Below are 8,256 nucleotides of genomic sequence, written 5' to 3' on the forward strand. Positions count from 1 at the left end.
TTGATGTTATTCTTGGTTTGGATTGGCTGACCGCGCATGATGCGGTTGTGAATTGCAAAAGCAAGACTATTGATTTGAGGTGCGCAAATAACGAGGTAATCCGAGTTGAGTCTACGGATTTGGAGGGGTTGCCAGCTGTAATATCAGCAATGTTGGCCCAGAAATATGTAAGAAAAGGGTGCGAAGCATACCTTGCGTATGTACTTGATGATAAAGAATTAGAAAGGAAACCCGAATCTGTGCGGGTGGTTTGTGAATACCCGGATGTTTTTCCTGAAGAATTACCGGGTTTACCACCTGTTCGGGAGGTAGAGTTTGGTATTGAGCTTGTACTTGGGACTACGCTGATTTCGATAGCTCCGTATCGTATGGCACCAACCGAGTTAAAAGAGTTAAAAGCTCAGTTGCAAGAATTGACGGATAGAGGTTTTGCTCGACCAAGTTCTCACCTTGGGTGCACCAGTATTGTTCGTGAAAAAGAAGGACGGAACCATGAGGTGTGCATTGACTATCGTCAACTGAATAAAGTGACGATAAAGAACAAATATCCGTTGCCGCGCATCGATGATTTGTTCGACCAACTGAAGGAGCCACAGTGTTCTCAAAAATAGATTTGAGATCGGGCTATTATCAGTTGCGAATTCGAGAATCGGACATACCCAAAACTGCCTTCAGGACGAGATATGGTCACTACGAGTTCTTAGTGATGCCGTTTGGGCTCACTAATGCCCCTGCGGTATTTATGGATTTGATGAATCGGATCTTCAGACCATATTTGGATTGGTTCGTAGTTGTGTTCATTGATGACATCTTGGTCTATTCAAGAGATGAGATCGAACATGCTGAACACTTGAGATTAGTGTTGCAAGTTTTGCGGGATAAGAAGTTATATGCTAAGTTCAGTAAGTGTGAGTTCTGGTTAAGAGAGGTTAGCTTCTTGGGTCATGTGGTATCCGCATCGGGTATTCGAGTTGACCCGAACAAATTCTCAGCCATACTTAACTGGAAACCTCCGAGAAATATTACTGAGGTTCGGAGCTTTTTGGGACTCGCCGGTTATTACCGACGATTTGTCAAAGGTTTCTCGATGATAGCCACACCAATGACGAAGCTACTTCAAAAGGATGCTAAGTTCGAATGGATGGAGAAATGTCAGAAAGGCTTCGATCAACTGAAAACTCATTTGACTGAAGCTCCAATTTTAGTGCAACCCGAATCAGGCAAAGAGTTTTTCATTTATAGTGACGCATCCCTACTCGGGTTGGGTTGCGTATTGATGCAAGAAGGTCGAGTTGTGGCCTATGCGTCAAGACAATTGAAGCCACACGAGAGAAATTATCCAACCCATGATCTCGAGCTAGCTGCCATCGTATTTGCTTTGAAAATATGGCGACATTATTTGTTTGGAGAAAAGTGCCATGTATTTTCGGATCACAAAAGTCTCAAATATTTGATGACTCAAAGAGACTTAAATCTGCGACAAAGACGTTGGCTTGAGTTGTTGAAAGATTACGAGCTTGTCATTGATTACCACCCGGGAAAGGCTAATGTGGTTGCGAACGCCTTAAGCCAGAAATCGCTATTTGCTTTACGAGCGATGAATGTGCACTTGTCTGTTCTACCCGACAATGTGTTAGTAGCTGAATTAAAGGCCAAACCATCATTGATTCATCAAATTCGTGAAGCTCAGAAAGTCGACGATGAATTGGTTGCAAAACGGGCTGAATGTATTCCGAATATGGAATCCGAATTTCAAATTGATGAGGACGATTGTTTGAGGTTCAGAAGTCGTTTGTGTGTTCCAAGAAATTCGGAACTCATTTCGATGATTCTGAACGAAGCCCATTGTAGCCGAATGTCAATTCACCCGGGGAGTAAGAAAATGTACAACGATTTGAAACGTTGATTTTGGTGGCATGGTATGAAACGGGACATCTCCGACTTTGTTTCGAGATGTTTAATATGTCAACAAGTGAAAGCGGAACATCAAGTGCCTTCAGGATTACTTCAGCCGATCATGATACCCGAGTGGAAATGGGATCGAGTCACAATGGACTTTGTGTCCGGACTACCATTGTCAACAAGTAAGAAGGATGCGATTTGGGTTGTTGTTGATAGACTGACTAAGTCGGCTCACTTTATCCCCGTGCGTACGGATTTTTCATTGGATAAACTAGCCGAATTGTATGTCTCTCAGATTGTGAGATTACATGGAGTACCTATTTCTATCGTGTCGGATAGAGATCCGAGATTCACCTCGCGATTTTGGAAGAAATTGCAAGAAGCTTTGGGTACTAAGCTGCATTTTAGCACCGCTTTTCATCCCCAAACCGATGGTCAATCCTAGCGGATAATTCAGATACTCGAGGATATGCTGAGATGCTGCATCCTTGAGTTTAGTGGTTCATGGGAACGGTATGTACCTTTGATTGAATTCGCTTACAACAATAGTTTTCAATCAAGTATTAAGATGGCACCTTACGAGGCTTTGTACGGTCGTAAACGCCGTACACCATTGTTTTGGACCGAGCTCGGTGAAAGTAAAATTTTCGGAGTTGATTTGATTAAAGATGCCGAACAGAAAGTAAAGGTAATCCGTGAAAGTCTGAAGGCAGCCACAGATCGTCAGAAATTGTATGCGGACTTGAAACGAAAGGACATTGAATATCAGGTGGGAGATAAAGTGTTCCTTAAAGTTTCGCCTTAGAAAAAGGTACTCAGGTTTGGCCGTAAGGGCAAGTTGAGCCCGAGATTCATTGGGCCGTACGAAATCTCCGAACGAGTTGGTCTGGTTGCGTATAGATTGATTTTGCCCCCTGAGCTTGAAAAGATTCACGACGTCTTTCATGTTTCGATGCTTCGACGCTATCGATCTGATCCATCGCATATAATTAGCCCATCAGAGGTTGAAATTCAAGCCGATATGAGTTATGAAGAAGAACCGATACGTATCCTAGCTCGTGAAGTGAAGGAGTTGCGAAACAAAAGGGTTCCGTTAGTGAAGGTGTTATGGCTCAAACATGGGATCGAGGAAGCTACTTGGGAAACCGAGAGCTCGATGAAAGAACGATACCCAAACCTATTTACCGGTAAGATTTTCGGGGACGAAAATTTCTTAAGTGGGGGAGAGTTGTAACAGCCCAAAATTGACCCTAGTCGGGAAGTGGTTTCAGGACCACAAAACCGAGTCATAAAAATAATTAATTTCCATATTCTATGCTTATTATGTGTGTACATGAGTATGTGGAAGTTTCATTCTCCAATTTTGCCAATTGCATGAGAAATTATTAAATAGGGATCGATATGAGACATGGTGAAAATATGATAGGCTAATTTAAAATGGTCTATTAATGCATGTTGCGAAAATGATGGGTTTGCATGTCAAATTACCCAAAATTTGAGCTAGTGGTTGGCCATGCTATGGGTGGAAACATGTTGGGAACATGTTGGCCTAGTGAGGTATGTAGGAAAAAAATAAAATAAGGAATATGGGTAATAAAGAAAGGAAAAACAAAAAAATGAGTGGTTGTTCCCCCCCCATTGCCGTGAGCTAAAGAAAGGAAAAGAAAAATTTTGTTCATCCTTTTTCATCCTCTTTTGACCGAAAATTCTAAGGGAGGAGGAAGGAGTTCTTGCTTCATGTTTGGTTTGGAAGAGAATTAGGAGGAAGTTTGGCCATGCATGTAACTAGATTGAGGTATGTTTGATATTATTCTTTGAGATTCATGTATATTTTAAGTTGTAAGTTTGAAATCTACCTAGCCATGGTTCAAACTTTGTTAAATGATGGAGATGATATTCGGCCATGCATGTTACATTCTTGGTTGGTATTTTGATGTTTGATGTTGTGGTGATGAGGCATGAAGATGAGTTAAGATCCGGCCTAGGTGGAGTTTGTGTTAATGCCATTGCATGCTAAATATGAAGCTTGTTAATGATGCATGTGATGGTGGATTGATGATTCTTGAATCTCTTTTTTTTTAGCATTTTTGAGTGAGCACATATGTGCATTGGTTGCTAGATGGGGAAGAATCGGCTAGCAAGTTGTGTGCTAAGGCCGAATATAATTTTTGTAGGTTAATGAGTAATGCATGTGCTAAATTGATGGAAAGGGAGAGGATGCTTTACTAGTAAAGGAAGTGAAGCCTATTGAGTGGCTGGTTTTCGGCACTAAGTGTGCGGGCAATAAGTGTTCACGGTCATGAGATTGGCACTAAGTGTGCGGGTTTAAATTGTACAGCACTAAGTGTGCGAGTTTAAAGTACATGGCACTAAGTGTGCGCGGTTGATTATTAAGCACTATGTGTGCGAACCCAATATATATTTTCTATAAATTATTTACATTAAGGGTGCGACTTTACCGAGTCGATTTTGGACAGCGGAAAAGGTAAGTGTGCGAACTTGAAATGCATGGCACTAAGTGTGTGAGTTTAAAGTGCATGGCACTAAGTGTGCGCGGTTGATTATTGAGCACTATGTGTGCGAACCCAATATATATTTTCTATAAATTATTTACATTAAGGGTGCGACTTTACCGAGTCGATTTTGGACAGCGGAAAAGGTAAGTGTGCGAACTTGAAATGCATGGCACTAAGTGTGTGAGTTTAAAGTACATGGCACTAAGTGTGCGCGGTTGATTATTAAGCACTATGTGTGCGAACTCAATATATATTTTCTATAAATTATTTACATGAAGGGTGCGACTTTACCGAGTCAATTTTGGACAACGGAAAAGGTAAGTACCTTGAGTTCATGGCTAATAGGAGCTATGTTTATATTTGGAGTTGAGCTTGGTAAGTTTTGAACCTATGTGACGATTATAGTTGAAGTCACGTACATAAAGTTCATTGTGGAATAGGTGAAAGTTCGTTAAATTGTATGATTATAACGAAAATAAAATGATGTATGAAAGGTCAATGTAGGACTTGGTATGAGATTGAACCATAGGGTTTAAGGAACTATGGTATAGTTTGGTATGGATGGAGTACTTAACCTCATTTCATTGTTTTGTTGTTGTGATAATTTTATTAATGGATGGTTGTGGAATGCTTATGGCTTACTGAGTTATATACTCATTCGGTGTTTGCTTGTCACCTATTCTAGGTTTCTTGGACTCGTCTCTTTTTGCGTGATCGTGCCGTCGTCGAAGTCATCACACCGGCTAGCAAGTTTTGGTACTTTCTTCTTAGTCGGCTTAGGAGAATATTTCGGCATGTATAGGCTATTATGTTGTGTTTGAACTTTGGTATGTAAACTTTTAGCCATGCGAAAATGGCATAAATGTTCGGTTGGGTTTGGTTTCATAACGTTAGGTCGTAAATCTTGATAATTCGACCTTTTTACGCCATATGTCATGGTTGATTATTTTGGTGTTAAAATTCATGATATGGCAATAGTGTAGTAGGGGGATGTTTGACAATGATTAGCCTTTGGCATGGCTAGTCATGATCATAATTTGTGATATGTATGACGAATTACTAGTTAGATCAAGGAGAAATCACGAAATGGGCATAGTTGCTTTCGTAACAGATGCTGGCAGCAGCAGTGATGTGAGATTGAAAAATCACTAAAAATAGTAGGAGTGGAATTAATTGATGAATAAATTATTTATTCGAATCTCGATGAGTCTATTTTCATATAGAAGCAACGAAAAGATCATATGAATAGTATGTTAAGATATATTCAGGTTCTCGTGAGACAGGGCCCGAACGGTTTCTGGATTCCCTGTTCCGACTTTGGAAATTCATTATAAATTAACCAGAGATAATTAGGAGTCATACCATATATGTATAGATTCCTCTCTGAGTCTAGTTTCTATAGAAACAAACGGTATCAGTATTGAAGCTCTGTGCAGGGAGATATCCAAGTCGTAATGCACAAAGGTCAGTGTAGTCGATCCCTGTAACATGGGAGACTTTGACTAATAAACTGTACTAATTGGCCCAACCAAAATTCTAGAAAACAATGTGTAGATGGGCATATGAGTCTAGTTTCAGGTAAAATTCACGGAACTGGATTTTGAGTTCCAGAGCTCAAGATATGATTTTTAAAGCGACTAGTACGCAGATTGGCAGCTTGTCTGGAAAAAAATTTTAATAAGTGGTTTGAAGTCTGTTAACACCTCGTGTTCGACTCCGGCGACGGCCTCGGGTTTGGGGTGTTACAACCACTAAATGTATTACGACTGAATCCGGCATGTCACATTGAAGCGTTACTAAAAACTCATGTTTTAGCTAAAGTCTTTCTTAGTGTTTAAAGAATAACCTCGTTATAGATTAAAGTGAATGGAAGCTGTGCACCAGGTAGGATGCCAGAAAAGAGGAGGTGAGTCAATTAGACTGCTTAAGTACCTAGCTCTCCATGAATCCAATCCTAGACATGCACACAACCACTGCGCACTTTAATCGAGTGTTTGTTCATAGAAACTGATTCGTTTAAAACCATTTTAAAAGGTTGTTAATTTTGAAAGCATTTTCATTGCGGAAGCTTCGCCATGTTATCGCGATATTTTGAAATCAAGTAACCTTTTTAAAACGCGCCCTAGAGCTATTCAACTTCAACAATTAAATCAATATCACGCCTTAGCTAACAAAACATACTTAGACAATTAAAAATAAATAAAGCGGCCTTATTACAACTTAAAACCCAAAGAAATTAAAGAAAATAAGTGCTGATCAAAACACAGAAGAAAACCAAATTTGCAGAACATGTGGCCACTTTGAATCCCTCACGGCTCCAAGTCCACTATGGTTGGGGATTACTTGCGTGGATGGAAACAATGGGTGAGTTTGGAAAACTCAGTGTGTAAAATAACCCAACAATTGTCCAGATCAGTTCTAACCATAGAAACAGATTAAGTTGGGCTTTAGCCCTATACAGAATTCAGAATGACGCCCATAGGCCCATAGCAGAGATAGAACAGATATTCTATGTATGCAGAAACCCAACCCATATCCATCCGCATACACCCCCGTACCAACCTTACACCATGTGGGGAGACTACTCGACCCACCCATCCACTACACGCCACAGAATTTGCAGTATGGCTGCCATAACAGATATTGTGATAGAGTCACCAGATACAGATATCGTGGCAGAGCCACTAGAACAGATATTTGTGGCATAGCCACCAGAAACAGATAATTGTGGCATAGCCACCAGAACGCTTCCTCGATCAATATAACCCATATCCCATGCAACAGATATACATGTCATGGCATACCACAAACAGAATCAGAATATCATGCATTTCAGTTAAATTAATCCTAAGGGTATAATGGTCATTTTGCACCTAGAGGTATAATGATAATTTTTATACTAAGGGGTATTTTAGTAAAATTTACTATTTTAGGGTTTTCATGCATATACTGCCATTCACATATTAACAGAAAAACTTACCGAGCGTTTTTACCGAATTGGGCCCGTTGGCCCATTAACCCATTTTCGGCACATTAAGCCCAAATTTACTGTAGTGCACGAAATTGTGCACTCTGTAATCTTACTGCTTGAGAATACTAGGATTAACAAACAAACCATCTCACGAGCGCTCGCACCCTCGCAACTCCACAAAATGCCGGCTCTTCAGTATTTCGGCTTTTCAGCTTTTGCCAATCTAGTCTATGAGTGGGTGTCGTTTACATACCTGATCTGTAACGATACGTTGGTGAGATCCACACATTGCCTACAATTGAGTTACTAAAACTTCATTCTACATATCAAAAACAAACTACGTACTAGCCCCCTTACCATATTCAGCCAAAATTTTCTTAGACCCTAAAGTTCTTACCTTTCTGCCGAAATATGGACTAGATCTAGATGTCCAACCGATTTAGCCTTCAAGCCCTTTGTTGTACGTCCCTCTGTCCATGCTAGTGCATACAAAACCAAAAGAAAGAGGCAAAAATGCCCTTAGTCCCAACGTTAGCCACCCTTAAGGGGCTCCGACTTTTCCTTAAAACATAAGTAACTAGAAAAAGTTGTTCGAATACTTACCAATCGTTGTTCTGCCCACAAGAGTATTCTTATCTACGATATTAATCCCAATCTACCATAGTTAGAAGAAATAGGTTCAACTAACCAAAGATTCGGCTTCCTACACCACAGGTATGAAGGTTTCGACTTTTTAAAGAAAAAGGGAAAGGGGTTCGGCTATAGCAAGATTCAGCCTCCCAGATGTAAGGAAAAAAATGAAGAGAAGAAGAGACGGAAAGGGATGGTAGATTCAGCCACTTGAGAAATCAATGGAGAAAATAAATT

The sequence above is a fragment of the Gossypium hirsutum genome, chromosome A10 (assembly GCF_007990345.1).
Source record: "Gossypium hirsutum isolate 1008001.06 chromosome A10, Gossypium_hirsutum_v2.1, whole genome shotgun sequence".
In the NCBI taxonomy this organism is placed as follows: Eukaryota; Viridiplantae; Streptophyta; class Magnoliopsida; order Malvales; family Malvaceae; genus Gossypium; species Gossypium hirsutum.